General features: G+C 40.2%; 1 pseudogene; it reads right to left on the bottom strand.

The window, feature by feature from the left end:
- LOC125149882 (dual specificity protein phosphatase 5-like) overlaps positions 1-16,882 on the bottom strand; it is an 83,091-nt pseudogene extending 66,209 nt beyond the window's left edge.
- Positions 16,883-16,906: the final 24 nt, after the last annotated feature.

The following is a 16,906-nucleotide window of genomic DNA, read 5'->3' as shown; positions in this document are numbered from 1 at the left end:
TATTTTTATTTTAATTTTTTTTTGCTATAATTTTCAAGTCACAGCTTCTTTATGCATCTTTTGGCTGGTTGGATTTTGTGGTCAAGAATCCCATTTCCTCTGTGATGTAGAGATGTTACATTTCTCCTGTTCTTTCCTGTTGGAAAGTGTCCATCTTGTATTCATGCTGGAGGGCTTACTTGGCTGTGTCTGTCACACTTGGGGTGCTCTCTCTTTGCCTGGGAACCTTGTAGGCATTGCTCCTTTTCCCTTCAGGCATTGGATATTGCTCTCGGGAAACCCAAACACAGCTTGATTTTTATCCATTTTATTTGTTTTATCCCCTTTTACCCCCCACCCCCATGCCTGAAGGAATCTTTCTTTATTGTTTGAATTAATATCTTCTTGAGAACATGTCACAGTATTAATCTTTTGTATCAATTTTGTGCCCTTTTTGTGCTTTAGGTTTAGTCCTTCCTTTATGTTATGGAAGTTTTCTTCTATTTTGTTTTCTACTATCTTTTTTGTCTCATTTTTTGAGCTCTTTATATTAAGGACATATATCACTATCTTTGTTCCTGCATATCCTCTCAATTGCTTTTATACCTTTGCTTTCACTTGCTATTGAAAGAAACCAGAATATGTCACCCCAAATATGCCTTTTTGACATAAAATTATTTTGAGCTGAAGGCAATTAAGAAGCATTGAATGAAGAAAAAGCTCCTTTTCTACTTAAAAGCAGGAAATCAATTTTCTTTTGACTGGAGACTGACTCTTATCAGCCCACAGAAGGCACCAGAGGAAACTGCAAATAAACCTTGCTAAACTAATCTTTCTCTTCCAGTTAAGGAAATAAGGACCACCTAACTCTAGTTGGACTGTCCTTAGCCCAAACCTCTTTATCTGGTCAGTTCTTCCCAAATGTATCGTTTCCTTGTCTAACAGGTGTAAAAGCTTCCCGCTCTGGTCACTTCTTTGTGTCTTCATTCTCTTGTGAAGTCTCCCATGTACCTGTAACAATTCAATAAAACACATATACTTTTCTCCTGTTAATCAATCTTTGTTGGTTTAATTTTCAGCGCCAGCCAAAGACCCTAAGAAGGCTGAGGAAAACTTTTTCCTTCCCTGCACTGATTAACTCAGGCTTTGTTCTATGTCAGTAATTAATTTTGGCTGTTCTCTTCTCCTCACGATTTTTACTTATTATTTCTATAATGATGTTGTTTTGATCCCTATTTGGTTTCCTTCGTTTCACAATCTCCTTCTCATTTTGCTTCATTACTTATTCATTTTGACTTTGGATTATTGTTTTGTTAAATTCATGTTTTTCTTAAGGGTTCTTTCTTTCTTTCTTTCTTTCTTTCTTTCTTTCTTTTTTGTAGCAAGAAGCACTCAGGGAATTTGTCCTCTCTTCCTTGAATTATATTTACTTTCCTTTTTTCTGATTGTGTCCTTTATCTGCTGCTCCCTATCCCTTTCTTCCATCCTCCTTCCATTCTATCTCTCCCACTCTTTTTACTTTTTTTCTTGTGTTTTACTGTTTCCTTAGCTGCCATGCCATTTCTTTTTATCTTGATCCAGCTTGGCATGAGTGACTCTGCCCACTTTTTAGTCAATATAATATAGTGCACATGAATTTTCTCAGAGTCTCTAAGACCTGTTTGTCTTTCTGAGTTGCAGCCTGAAGGCTGAGTATTGTATTCTGTACACTCTTGTTACTTTTATAAAACCAGAACACGTGCAGTTGGAGGTGTGTGGCGGGGGCAGTGGAGGAATGTTCTGCTGGGGTTATGGGAAGCCTTTCTTGGAGCCCTTGGCTTATCCTCTACCTCAGTGTGTTCTACTCTCAAAGAGCATGGAAGCCCAGGCTTTAGAGATCCCCTAATTTAGCCCTCATGGTTTTGTTTTTGTCTCCTGTGAGATCTTGACCTCTTATAGGGACAGAAAAATTCTTTTCCTCTTGAGGATTTCCTCTCTGCACTTTCCTGGGCTGCGCTCAATGTGCATCTCTTCACATTCGTGGGTAATGTGCACATTTGAGCATTTTGTCTACTCATCTTCCCTTAGTATTGCTTCTAAGAGGTGGTGTTTAAGTTAGGAGCCTATAATAGGTTTTTTTCTTGTGCAAAAAAACTGGAAGATCTCAGTGGCTTACAGCAAATATTTATCTTAATGCTCAGGTATCTGCAAGTAAGCCACAGTTTGTCTGATCTGGGCTGGGCTTGGCTGGGCCAGGCTGGACTCTAGGCTTGCAGTTGGTTTCAGGGATGCTTCATATCCTCACTTTGGAGATGGAAGGGACTTGCTACCTAGTGGGATCCTAACAGCATAAAAAGCCAAGTCGCATTACACGAACAAAGACTCTATTCGCATCGTGACTGCTAAGTAGTCTATAGACCCAGAAAAGGCACATGGCCAAATCTAACTCTAGTGGGGGTCAGCAACATCACATGACAAAGGGCAAAGATATAAAGACTATAAATGGGAGGAAGTAAAGAATTGTAAATCTTTTTCCAATCTATCCTGGAGACTTCCTAAGTCTGTTAAGAATCTTCTTTCTTTCATTTCACTTTTGAAATTTAAGGCAGCATTACATCACTTATCCTTGACTATATTTGGGTAAAATATTTTTTTAATTAAAAAAAATTCTATTCTATTTAAGAATTAGAGAAAAAATCTTTGATCTTCACCTCAGTCTGATGTCTTTATTCAGAAATCCCCTTATAGTCTCTGTGGGGGTTTTCTAAGCTTCTTTAGAAAGTAAACTGTTTTTTAATTACAATAATTTCCTTAGTACAAACCAAGCTCTCTTCTGCTTTAACTGGGACTCTAGTTATATGCATCTCTCTGGGGATGCTTGACCCAAAATAAATCATTTTGGATTTGGCTTTTCACATTTCCTCTAGACATCTTCTCTGTTTGGCCACAGTCTTTATATTTTAAAACAAACACTAGGCATCTGCAGGGTGTAAATCAATTAGATTGCATTAAAAGGAGAAATTGGGTGAAAGTATTGGCTGTCAAAATTTTTTATTTCATAATGAGTCACTAAAAAAGGTGTTTAGAAGTTCTGAATGCAGAGTAGACTTGCCAGCCAGTGGGTTCTACTGGTGATAAGGCCCCCAACTGGACTTTTCCATGGAGGGATCCTCAAGATCTTGGGTTGATGTTGAAGAGTCTGGTATAAGGAAAACATATGGTATGTGAATATTTAATTTGTAGTATATCTCAGAAGATATGGCATGTCCACTGATAGTCTGGAGAATCTGGTTCAAAATCTTTACCGAATAACACTCTAGTGTCCTGCCAGAGTTGGGGATGGTGGTATTTTGGTAGGAATGGATGGAGGAACGGTGTAGGCTCTAGAAGCTCTATATTCAGACTTAACCCATCTCTGTGTTTTCAGGTTGGTGATAGCTGGTCTCAGATCCAAACTCTCCTAGGCATGCATTTCTTTTTTTAATTTTTTTAGTGTTTATTTTTGAGAGAAAGAGAGCACGAGTGGGGAGGGGCAGAGAGAGAGGGAGACACAGAATCCAAACCAGGCTCCAGGCTGTCAGCCCAGAGACTGATGGGGGCTCAAACCCATGAACTGCAAGATCATGACCTAAGCCAAAGTCAGATGCTTAACCAACTGAGCCACCCAGGCACCCCTCTCAGGCATGCATTTCTAAGTCATGAATTTCTACTGCTCTTTGGCTTGACTTTCTAGGCATTTGGTCTTCATTCTTTGCAGCTGCATTAACTCCACATCTATTTCCCAATTTCCCAAAATGTTCTCATATCTCTAGTGCTGTCTATTCTGTGACTTTATAGTTTCAAAAAAGATTCCTTAACTTTCTCACATTTCAGAAGAGAGTATAGATAAGTGCATTTATTCAGGCCACTATATTTAATCAGTCCATTCCTCTTATTTTTTGGGTCTCTTGATCACATCATAACCATAACCTCACAATCTGGTAGAAATCTTCCTCTTTTCTCTCCTTATTTGTAGAAACTTTGATTAAGCATCAACTGTGTGGGGCACCTGGGTGACTCAGTTGGTTAAGCATTCGACTCCAGCTTAGGTCATGCTCTTGCAGTTTGTGAGTTTGAGCCCCGCGTCAGGCTTTGCGCTGACAGTTCAGAGCTTGGAGCCTGCTTCAGATCCTGTGTCTCCCTCTCTCTCTGTCTCTCTCCCACTAGTGCTCTGTCTCTCTGTCTCTCTCTCTCTCAAAAGTAAAATAAACATTTAAAAAATTAAAATAACACATCAACTGTGTGCTAGTTAATGTGTTGGACATTGAAGCATTGATGTCACACAGATAAAAAGACACACAGCTTCTATTTTTGAGGCTAGTTTTCCATTTAATGGGGAGACTGTCCAGTGGATAAGCATTTCTTAGACGATTGGATAATGGAATTAATTGAGGAAAGTGCATGAGAGCAGAGCAGAAGGATCTGCATGTCTGGAAGAGTCAAGAAGTCTTCCTGGAGGAGGTAGCATTGGGTAACCTATACGAAGGTGTTTTATCAGAGGGAGTAGCATAAGTTAACAATAGGAAAGCAAGAGAAAGAATGGATGCTGGGTCATCTGACTAGCTCAGAGTTATAGAATGTGAAAGCCATTCCCTTCCTTTGCATGCTGCCTGTCATCTTAAAATTTATTACTTTACCGTTTTTATGTGTGAAACCCAAATGCCCTCTGTTCTCTGTTTTTTTAATATTTAAGCACAGTCTTCCAAATACAACTTCTAAGATTTACATATCTTGGGCAAAAGGGCACTGTTTGTCTTGCTGACCCCAAGGATTGACCCAGCCCTTTTCTATTTTTGTTCCCAAGCACTTTGTTGAGGGTTGTTGTGCATTGTAGACTTTTACTGAAAGTTTGAGAAAAAATAGGAGGTGAATTACGGCTCAGTCTGTAAGCCTAGAAAGAGTGTTTTCATTTTCCGGGGGCCTCTGCCTGCTGCCATGTTTCTGGGAGTCATTCACCCTTCTATGTCACTTCTCTCCATTTCTTGTCTTCTCCAGTTCCAAGCATCCCCTAAATTTCCTTTTTGAGCTTCTAAGGGAAACCACCTTAATTCCTACTAATTTATTAGGCAGCCTATTCTAGTTTTCCTGGTCGAAATTAATTGTTTCCGCCTGTGGGTTTCTCTAGGATTGTCGCCCTCAGTTAAGCAAACTTCATCCCCCTGCCTTTTAGCTCTGGACTTGCCAGTCTTCTTCACCAGAAATAAGCCCCCTGAGGTTGGGGACCTTGACTCATTCATGTTTATATAATAAAGTATAATGTTTCACTCATAGTAATTATTCAAATAAATCATTCTACATGCATTGCCAAACGCTCAGGCCTTTGCAAACATGGGGTTGCATTTAATCCCTGCGTGACAGTTTCTTCAGCCTCATGCAAGCCAGTTTGATTCTTCAGCTGTTCCTAATTGAGATTCTTTCAGTCAGTGACAAATGATGGGGTAAATGCAGCACGAGACCTGAGACTTTGCCGTCCACAGTTTAGCATCTGTGGAGTCCCTGGCTTCCTTTTCCTGTAGTATCCATGAGAGTCACAGGAGGGGGAAGGGTAAAGATCTCCCTGCCTCACCCATCAGAGTGGCATTGGCATTGGGCCAGGAAGCACCATTTGTCAAGGGCCTGCAGAGGTTGGTTACCTCAAGTGGGATGGTGTCAGTTTTTTGGTGCTTGTGAGGCTGAGTAAAGGAGTGGTTGGTAAATGGGTGTGGACAGTCCTTTTCTCAGGGGCCCTTCACCTATATCCTGGTTCTCTTTGATCTTTTGTTCTTACTAATGACCTGAGGAACTTTAAAAAAAACTTCACTTCATTATTCATTCATCAGTGTCACCAGGATTCACTTTCACCAATTTTGCCAAGAACCTTTCAGTCAACTGGGGCTGGCCAATGGTTTTTCCTTGGAAAGACACCAACAACGGTTTCTAGTTGTATCTCCTGACAAGTTATGTGGTAGGTGGAGTGACCTTATTAGTAATATTTGTCATTAGTGAGTTTTCAATCAGTAACAACTCATCCAATGGTAATAAGGATTATTTGTAGGTATTTTTCTATTGGAAATAAGCCAAGTTTTATGTTGTTCTTTCTCTTCCTTAAGAATTTTGAAGAAAAGGACTTTCTTAGAAATAGAGAAATAACTGTTTGATAAATGCTTGAATTTCAATTTGGGGGTTATTTTCTTTCTTCCATATGGGAATAAGTGGTATATCTCTACAGGACATACACTCAGTTCTGAGTAGGGGGTTTAGATTTCAAAGATTTGTAATTTTTTCCCTTTGAAGGCTGGGAAGAACATGGCTTCTGCTTGCCTGGTCACATGTTATGCAGAGTTTTGAGAGAAAGTTGGAGACATACTTGGTAACTGGTGTACTCGTGGGGAGAAGCAGTATATGTCTGACCTGGTTCTAGGTGACAATTTAGCGGAGAGTCCTTAGTTGATTCCATTGTAGATATAGGAGTGTGGGGCGAAGCTCCAAAGGTCCACCTCCATGCTGGTGCAGGCCAAGCCTGTCCCAGTCTGCTCTGGAGCTGCACCTGGTTTTCTCACCGTCTTTAGGATTGAGGAAGCTGGTTTGGATTCAGATGTGTTCATCTTTGCAGGGTGAAAACAGTCTTCTGGTTGAATTGCCACCCTTTCTAAACTGAGTAACACAAATCTCCGTGTTGGCTTAGAATCAAGTGTTGGAAAAAATTGTTCTAATTGGAAGAGTTAAAGAAAAGAATATTCAGTGACACTTAAAGATGGAAAGGTATTATTCAGGACTATCATGATAAGGACAAGGACCATTGCAATGGGATTTTACAGTGGGGAAGAGAGGTTGGGCTCAACTGCAGGTACAACAGGGGCAAATGGGAATTCATAGCTAAGGAGCAGAGTTGGGGGTCAGTGCTCAGAAAATTACTAAGAGGAAACATTAAGGGTGGGGGGGGGGATGGAGAGGGGGTTGTGGTTAAACTGGCATAACAGGATTCTTGCTGGAGGCAGGCTAGGGTGATCAGACATCACCCGGGGGATGACCAAAGGTGAGGAATCCTGGTTACAATGACTCAGCAGGTTCTTGGTAAAACTAGATTTTTGCACGGGAGTGTACAGATGGGCCTAGGAGAAGGTTTAGGAGTCTGACTAAAGTTTGGTCAAGCAAAGTATCTTTGTCAGAAGCCAGTTTGAAAATGATAACAATCTCTATACAAGCTAAAGCTCCCCTTCCATGAAATACTAGTATATAAATTTTGCTATGGAATAACTGAGATTCCATTTCTAAGATGAATGACCTGTGAGTCCTTTGTTTTGAGGTAATTAGCGGGGGTAGGAATAAAGAAAGAAGGAACATATGTGTATCGGTCAGAGCTTTCCAGAAAAATAGAACGGTTTCTCTTTCTTTCTTTTTCAGCTTTACTTTAAGGAATTGGCTCCCACAATTGTGAGGTGGAGCCTGGTAAATTCAAAATCTGAAATCTGCGGTCTAGGCCAGCAGGCTGGACATTCAGGCAGGAGCTAATGCTGCAGTCTTTCGGGAGAATTTTTTCTCCTCTGAAAAACCTTACTTTTCTCAGTTTTCTCACAAGGACTTTAACTGGATTGGATGAGGCCCACTCACATTATCTTGGGTGACCTCCTCTAATTAGGTCAACTGATTGTAGATGTTAACCATGACTACAAAATACCTTCATAGCAACACCTCAATTAGTGTTTGAATGAATAACTGGGCACTATAGCCTGGCCAAGTTGACACATAAAACTATCACAGTAAAGTTGGAGATTTTGCCATGAGGTGGAAGGAATCAGAAGGAAAGGAAACATGGATTCCCGAGGTGGACTCTTGCTGTGTGGTGAGGAGGCGGGACAAAGGAGTACGTGATATTCAGGCTATCATTCTGGAATTGGAGAGGAATGAAGAACAATTTCCTCATCTGGGATGCATAAGCCAGTTCAGGTATTCTAAGATGTTTCTCATTTGAAAGAAATCCCTGCATCTCTGGGACCAAGGCAAGCAGTCTTTTGTGTTGGTTTTGGAGTGGGGTGGGAGAGGGAGGTGGTGGCCACAGCTGTGAGTTGTAAAATACAAATTGTAGAAAGATATTTGGCTGGAAAACTAACCATAGGAAAAGCTGCCTCAGCTTGTAGTTTATCTGTAAAGATAAAATGAATTCACTAGCATCTCTTTGAAACTTGAGGGATGAAGATCTTATCTTAATAAATATCCATGGAGTCAAGAGATGGGGGATGAAAATTGACTGTATAGAGGCCACTATTACTAATTTAAGATGTGTAAAATGTCATTATTGACTCACAATGTGCAGGCTTTATCACTGTATATTAGTAAATATAAAAATATTCGTCAAAGATTCACTCAGGACCTTATTCCCTCCACCTTGCTTTTCTCTTAAGGTTACTCTCTAGAGCCACAGATTCTTCTACCAGGAAGATTCTTCAAGAACCCCCCCAGTCTAGATTAGGGAGGAATTCTGCTATGGGTCCCTTTATATAAAAGCAGAAGCATTAAATTCATCATCGTGTATATGAGAAAGCATGTCTAATGGGGCAATGGAGAAGGTCTGTGCTTCAATTATTAATAAGTTAGCACTATCGATACATTTAACAAAACTCATTCCCCTTCAATAAGAGACAAACCATTAACCTCTTCTAAACCAGGCACACCCATTTGGGTAGTTTAAGTAGATTCATTTAATAATTGCATAATGTTGCACCTTCTAGGGTCTTCCTGTTTAGTGTCTCCTCCCTACTCCTCGACCCCAACTGTGGAAACATTTGGTTTTCTTGTCTAATGAAAAGGAGAGAAATAGAATGTTTTCTGTCTTCATCTTCTTCTATAACACTTCCTGAAAATGGCCTTTAAGTCAGAAAACATCATGTACTTGCCTATAGGTAGTCACCAGACTTTGGTTTTTGCACTTGTAATGGGCAGCAAATACCTGTGGGACCCCCTAAATTCTGTAAGCTGCCTTGTGAAACTGTCTCCTTTGTGTAGAAGAGCGTATAGTTTCCTGAACGTATGTGTTTTTCGTAAACTTTTATTCTGGTTAAAAATTTAAAAGGGAGCTACTTATAATGTCTTTAGCATTAACTTAAGCTATAGCAGGTCTATAAAACAATCATTGTGATGCTATTAAAAGTATATGAATAATAAAACAGCTACAATAAGAAAATCTTTAAAAAGGTAACTTGGCCTTGGTATCTCCCCCTTTTCAGAAGGCCCTGGGGTGGGGCGGGGAGTAGGTGAGGGACAGGAGTACTCTGGCTATGTCCCAGGTGGTTAAATGTTATTTGGGAATCAAGGAATCTGTACCTCCATTTTTTTTTTTCTTATTAAGAGTGAAGGCTACAGGGGCACCTGGGTGGCTTAGTCGGTTGTGTCTGACTTCAGCCTGGGTCATGATCTCACAGTTCCTGAGTTCGAGCCTCACGTTGGGTTCTGTGCTGACAGCTCAGAGCCTGGAGCCTGCTTCGGATTCTGTGTCTCCCTCTCTCTCTGCCCCTCCCCCATTCTCTCTCTCTCTCTCTCTCTTTCTCTCTCAAAAATAAACATTAAAAAAAATTTTTTTTAAAAAGTGAAGGCTATGGGACATTTTCAGGGTTGTCAATGGCAACAGAGTGTAAAACAATAATATTTCTAGGAAATCACCTCAGGGTAGTTTGTTTATAAGAGATATTTGTGAGGGTACAAGTTTTGTGAAGTGGTTTTACTGGTAAAAGTCAAAGGCAGTAATAGCACAGGGCCATATGGGGTGTGATGGAAAAATCTTGAGGGTTTTTAGAGCAGAGAAATTCTGGATTTGAATCTAGGTTCTGCTGTTTAGAACCTTTGCAACCTCAGGCAAATTACTTGAGTTCACTAAGACTTAGTTGCTCCTTTTATAAAATAGAATTAATAATAATACCTGTTGTGAAGGGTTACTGAGAGAATCCCTGGAGATAACATACATGAGGTGCAGAGCACATCTCTGAACCCTGTCCCCTTCTGTTGTTTTGAGACTATTAGGGATCTACTATGATGTCTATGATATTTTTGGTATCAGTATCCAGTAGACATCTTTCTAGCAGTGAAATGGAGCTGATGTTTGGGATCACAGTGAATGAATGTCCTGTGGTGTTAGGAAGTTCAAGAAGGCTGCATGGATTAAGAATCTTGAGATCCTTAGACTTCTACCCAAAGAGCTGCCTGCTGCTTTCTTTTAAAAATCTTTATAAACGGGGCTCCTGGGTGGCCTGGTCCGTTAAGCACCTGACTTCGGCTCAGTTCATGAGCCTTACAGTTTGTGAGTTTGAGCCCCGTGTCAGGCTCTGTGCTGACAGCTCAGAGCCTGGAGCCTGCTTTGGATTCTGTGTCTTCCCTTCTCTCTGCCCCTCCCCCGCTCATGCTCTGTCTCTCTCTTTCTCCCAAAAATAAGTAAACATCCAAAAATATTTATAAATGATTTTATTGAAAAATAGTGTATGTTTAGAAAAGTACACGAATGACAAGTATTCAGCACAATAAATAATCACAATGTGAAGACTTCTGTGTAATCACCACTCAGAAAGACTCAGCTGTCTACCAGTGCCCCCAAAGACCTCCTTGTGACCACTCCCATTCATTCCCACCTCCTTCTCTTCAGAAATCATCCCGGTCCTGACTTCTCACATCATTAATTAGTTTTGCCACCTTTTGAAGCTTATATAAATGGAGATAATTTGTTTTGTGACTGGCTTCTTTCACTCAACATTTTTGTAAGACTCACACATGCTGTTGCCTATAGCGATGCTTCCTTCATACTTCTGCATTATATATGCATTTATGAATATACCACCATCATTATCCATCTACTGTTGATGGATATTTCAGTAGTTTCTAGTTTTGTCTATTAAACATAGAACTGTTGTGAACATTTTAGTGTATCTCTTAGGTGAACATATCTGCACCTTTCTGGTGGGAGTTTACCCTGAGGTAGAACTGCTGACTTAGCAGGTGGGCACATGCTCAATTTTAGTGGAGATTGCTGCCCAATTTTCCAAAGTAAATGCATCACTCATTCCAATATCCAGTACTTATAGCCCTCCAAGTGACATATGAGAGTTTTAGTTATAACCATATGTGTACCACATTTAGTACAGTCTTTTAAAAAAAATTTTTTTTAATGTTTATTTATTTTTGAGAGAGGGAGAGAGAGAGAGACAGAGAGACAGAGAGACAGAGAGACAGAGAGAGGCAGAGCACGAGCAGGGTAGGGCAGAGAAAGAGGAAGACACAGAATCTGAAGCGGGCTTCAGGCTCTGAGCTGTCTGCATAGAGCCCAACGTGGGGCTCCAGCCCATGAAACCATGAGATCATAATGTGAGCCGAAGTTGGACACTTAACTGACTGAGCCACCCAGGTACCCCATGTCAGTCTTTTTACTTTCGGCTATCCTGATAGGTGGAGAGTGGTATCTTCCTGTGATTTTGATTGTGGTTCTCTGATGACTAATGAGCTTGAACACTTTTTTTAATTCATCCACTGGCTATTAGGACTTTCTCTTTTTCTCTTCTTCTCCCCCTTCTTCCTTTTTCTCCTTTCTTCCTATATTCACTGGTCACCCCTATTTCAGGTTTTGTGCTACTGCTCTGTAAGTCTATGTGTTAGCTCAAACTCGGGCTATCCATTAAGATCGAAAAGAACTGACTCAGAGGGCACCTAGTCCCAGGCAGACAGCACTGGCCTGAGAGCTGCTGTGTCTGGGTCCTCCTCTCAGATACTCTGTCCTTGTGACATTGGTCATTGTTGCATTATGTGTTGTCTCTCTCTCTCTCTCTCTCTCTCTCTCTCTCTCTCTTTTTTTCCAGTTGGTAAAATAAAGAAACTTTAAATGATTTATAAGGGCACTTTCATCTCTGGCATTTTGTGATTGCACATAATTTGGCAGAACATTTACCATGTCCTCACTGCCTTTGAACATTCTGCCCTAAAGTGATCTGGAATAGTGATGGTAAGAAAAATTGGGCCCAAGAATCAGTTTAATGCAGGTATAGCTTGTCCCTTGATCTTACAAACAAAGAGAATGGGGGAAACAGAAGCTGGCGACACCGAGGAACTTGTAGTTTTTAGCAAATTGGGGAAATCTCTCAGTGATAATATAAATCTGAGGCCACATGGGCTGAAGTAAAAACTGGAAGGCCCTAAAGATGGTCAAAGTTCAAATCTTTCTTGAGAACCGTGGTTGTATTTATTCAGGATGCCCTAGGATTTTGAATGACCCATTTGACTCCACCCTCTTCCTTATGCAACCTCTGTACATTCATAGCATGACTAGAGACTCTCAACGTAGAGCCAGAACGTGCCTACCTAAAGTTGCCTCTGATCTAGCAGATGATTGAGGGATCAGTGATGGGTGGGGGGGGGATCACTGGGTGGTTCCATGGGCTCTCCCCTCCTTTTGGCACCCCCACTATGCTTCTTCAATCAAGGGGGGCCAGCAGGGCACTTACACTGCTGGATTCAGTCACTGACAGAGCAGAATTTACTTAGATGAATTTTTAAAAAATGCACAAGTTTTGTGGCTTTTTGTTTTGTTGCTTACTAACAATTTTATTTTACATCAGCTTATCAGACCATAGGCTAATGTTACCAGCATCATTCTTTTATGCAATTTAAAAAATACATGTGAACATATTGTATATCTGTAGTGATTGATTTAACCAGTTCCCTGTGTAGACATTTAGATTGTTTAGTTTTCCTGTATCAGACACTATAAACATCCTTTAAGCTAATTCTCTATGTAGGAGTCTAATTTTTAAAAAGTTTTTTATTATGGAAACTTTCAAACATATACAAAAAGGCAAGGAGAAGTGTAATAAATCCCCTTGAACTCATCATTTAGCTTCAGGAATTATCAACATACGGCAATCTCATCTTATTTGTACCATTGCATTGTCCCCTCTCACTTTTTGAAGCAAATCTCAGATATGATATCATTTTATCCTTAGATAATTCAGTATGTACTTCTAAAAGATAAGCACTCTTTATAAAAACTGTGGTTGTCTCATGTTTAAACCATATGTGTATTGTAGAAAAAATTGGGGATAGTAGGTAACTGTGTTAGTTTTCTATTGCCGTGTAACAATTTACCACAATCGTAGTGGGTTAAAACAATATGCGTCTATTATTTACTAGTTCCCATGGGTGAAGAGTCAGGATTTGGCTTGGAAGTATTCTCTGTTTCAGGGTCTCACCAGTCCTGTGTTGGCTGGGGCTGTGGTGTTCCCCATTGCTTAGAGCCTTCTTTTAAGCTCACCTGGGTGTTGGCCAAATTTAGTTCCTTGTGGTTGCTGGACTGGGGCCCTCAGCTCCTAGAATCCACCCACAGCTCCCTGCCACATGTTTCTCTCCAGAGACCCTCTCACAACATGTAGCCCACTTTTGTGAGCCAGCAAGAGAGAGAAATCTTTGATGGTAGCATGGACCCAGTCCCTCTTTTTAGAACTTTCCCTTGATTAAGTCAGGCCCATCTGGGATAATCTCTCTTTCAATTAAATAAATATAAATGGATCTGTCACCCTAATTACATCTGCAAAATCCCTTCTTTCTGTACTGTAAGGGGTGGAGACTACATCAAGACATGAACAGTAACCAAAAAGAAAATAATACCTGGAATTCTATTCTATTGCTAATTTAGAGGAGGAATTGACACTTTGTTTTCTGTAAAGGGTCAAATAACAAATATTTTAGGCTTTGTAGGCCAGATGGTCTTTGTCACAACCATCCAACTCTGCTGTTGTCCCAGGAAAGCAGCCATAGACAGTGTACAAATGAATGGGTGTGGCTGTGTTCCAGTAAAACTATTTATAAAAACAGGTGGCAGACCATAGTTAGTCAGTAGGCTGTAGTTTGCCAACCTCTGACTTAGGATACGTGACATTCTAATATACTTTTTCCTCCTTAAAAACAGCACCTCACACAATGCCACAGAACTATGATACTGTTTTATAACCTGCTGGGTTGGAGTCGTGTCTTATGACCACTCTAAGAGTAATGATTTAAAATCTGTTCATTCATTTCCTGTGGCGCCACCCCGAGGACATTATTCATTCCATCTCTCAATAATTCCTACCATGAAGCTCCATGTGAAGAACTTCCTTTGGAACTTAGTGGCAACAGAAGTTTTGCTTCCCCTGACTAACTTATTTTTTTTCCTTTAAAACAAATTATACAATTCTCATATTTCCCCCTTTGTTTGGCCTCTAGGAAGCTCAGAGTCTCACTTGAGACTCAATTATCACAACTATAAAGACCCGACAGATTGCCTATTGTGCTTTATCCATCCATGCATTGGTATTTTACCTTATTTTAATTTTCTATGTCTTTCTATTTTACTGTTATTGTATAAACTGTGTGGAATAACATTGAGTAAAAATATGAAATTCTATTCCTTGGATGCAAAGGAACACTGAATCTGTATTAAAAATGGCTCCAAATTAGAAATAGCCCTCACATGCATCAAGAGGAGAGTTAATAAATTGTGGCATCATCATATAATGGAATTTTACACAGAAACAAAAAGATGAAACTGCTAATACATACTACAGCATGGAAGGATCCCCACAGACATCGTGCTGATTAGAAGAAGACAGACACAAAAGAGTAAATACAGTACAATTCCATTTATACCAAGTCCAAGAATAGGCAAAACAAATCGAAGGTAATGGAAGGTAATCAGAACATGATTGCTGTGGGGCAGGGGTGATTTTCTGGGAAGTGGCAAGAAGAAATCGTATGAGGTGCCGGAAATGCTTTGTATCTGGGACTGAGCTGTTGTTATGGAGTGTAGACACATGTAAAAATCATTGGGGTGTAGACTTAGGATTAATATACTTTATGCACTTTACTGTGTAAAGATACCAGCTCCTTCTCAAAGAGCACTGCTAATAATGCAGCGTTTTGCTTCTTCTTCTGCGTCTATGCCCTGGTGTCTATTGCAAAAGAACTTTAAAATTGATGATCTCAAACCTCCATACCTTTTTTATTTTCTGAAGTTCATAAGTTAGCAGCAATTTTACCCTTTTTTTTTATACCATCTCTCTTAAATGCAGAGCTGAAAAATAAGTAAAGATAGCTTTTCAACCCCACTGTCTATGGTTATGCTGTTTGTCTGCGGCATGAGGAGCTTGAGAGGGTTGAGTGGGGCTGGAATCCGGCCCCTGGGTTACTTGCCAAGCTCAGCTCTTGAAGGCAGTGTCTGCCTACAGTGGCACCTTGCTTATTTGCACCAATATACTTTTTCTAATTTGCACTTAACGGCACAGGTCGGTAGCAGATCTACACAAAGATGACGCTTAGGGCATAATATTAATACTTAGGACTAAGGGTATATTTGGTGATCTTTAGAATAGAAGCCAGTCTCTGCCTGTATCTTTGCAACCTAAGGAATGTTTTATAAAATAAAATAGGAAGAATCAATATCAATTCACGTGTACATTTACTTAAGTATGTTAAGAAGACAACCTCTAGTTGGCCTAATATAATGGCTTAATGGGGTAGAGCCATATAGAATTTGGGGAAGAATGAGTTTTTGCTGACCTAAGAGATCCATACTTTAGGCTGAGTCCCCTTAGAGAGATAGAACTCATCTTGACTTCTAAAGAGGTCATCACTTAGAGGAAAGCATGTGAGCAGAAGACGGGACGAAGCATCTAAACACATCTGTCTTAGCTGACACACTGATGTCCAGGAAAGAACGCAACAATGAGAAACAAAAGCAGATTGAGGCCTAAAAAGACCCTTAACATTTTTAAGTGCTAAGATACAAATTTTACGTTACATTATCAACCAGATATATAGACACCATCAAGACCTTCATCTTCCTAGCTCTTCCAGTATGTAAAAATAAAGCTAAATCATAATGAAATATTAATGCATGCTGGAGAGATGTTCAGATTATACTGGCTTCTTCTTACTTGGTATGAGATAAACTAGAATTATTGGTAGCTGTGAGGTTTCCTCCACCACAATAAGAAAGTCTGTCCAGAAATAATGATGGTAGAAAAACAAATCTCAAAGAACACATTTTAAAAAATATTTTAATTCTAGTATAATTAATACAATTAATAAGTTTAATTAGTGATTGCCCATATGACTTTAATTTTAGTTTAATTTTACTAAAAATATAGTATCTACTTTGGGTACCTCAATATATATTTGGGTAATATTTGTATGTAAACATATATGTAACTTTCCTCTGGAAAAGGAAAGTTGTAGCACTGTTAACTCAGCCCTTTTGGAGGAATAGAGAAATGTGTCTCTGCTAAAAATTCCAGATGTTAGGATCACTTCCTTGACCAGCAACACAATCTGAACACTCTCTCACTAACTGAGAGCTTATTTGACTTTTGTTCTTTGAACACCCCCGTGGATTTTTTGATGGACTCCTGACATGGTCGCGTTCCCTTTGATTGAAAGTAACAGAGACCCACTTCAAATCAATAGAAGCAGAAAAAGAGATGTCCTGAGAGGATCCTGGCCATGGAGGCTGGATTCTAGTTTCAGAATTCTGGGAGAGAGTCTTGGTTGCCCCAACTTTGTCCATGCGTCCAGCCCTGAGCTCATTAGCTGTGGTGGGTGGCAGAGTCACACAGCTCTAATGTGGCCCTGGGGTCCACTGATGGGAGGGTGAATTTTCAGCAGGGCAGAGATAGGCAAGTGTTGGGAAGATACTTCCGAAGTGGTTCACTCTAGCTCTCAGGAGTTGTCTGCTCAGCTCACCCTCCTCCTTCACTGCAAGAACTGTATAAAAGCTGCCCAGGGCTTCTGTGAGCCTATTGCTCCTTGAAGTGACATTGGACATAGCTCCTGATGGCATTGCAGCTTTCAGATTTCTTCTTTCTGTCTTCATTACGGCAGCTCCCGGCTTGAGCTCATGCATGGTGAAGTTATTGCACAGGAAGTC

This window comes from Prionailurus viverrinus, chromosome D4 (assembly GCF_022837055.1).
Source record: "Prionailurus viverrinus isolate Anna chromosome D4, UM_Priviv_1.0, whole genome shotgun sequence".
Classification (NCBI taxonomy): Eukaryota; Metazoa; Chordata; class Mammalia; order Carnivora; family Felidae; genus Prionailurus; species Prionailurus viverrinus.
The sequence above is the reverse complement of the archived record's forward strand: the minus strand, read 5'-3'. Positions and strand labels throughout refer to the sequence as shown.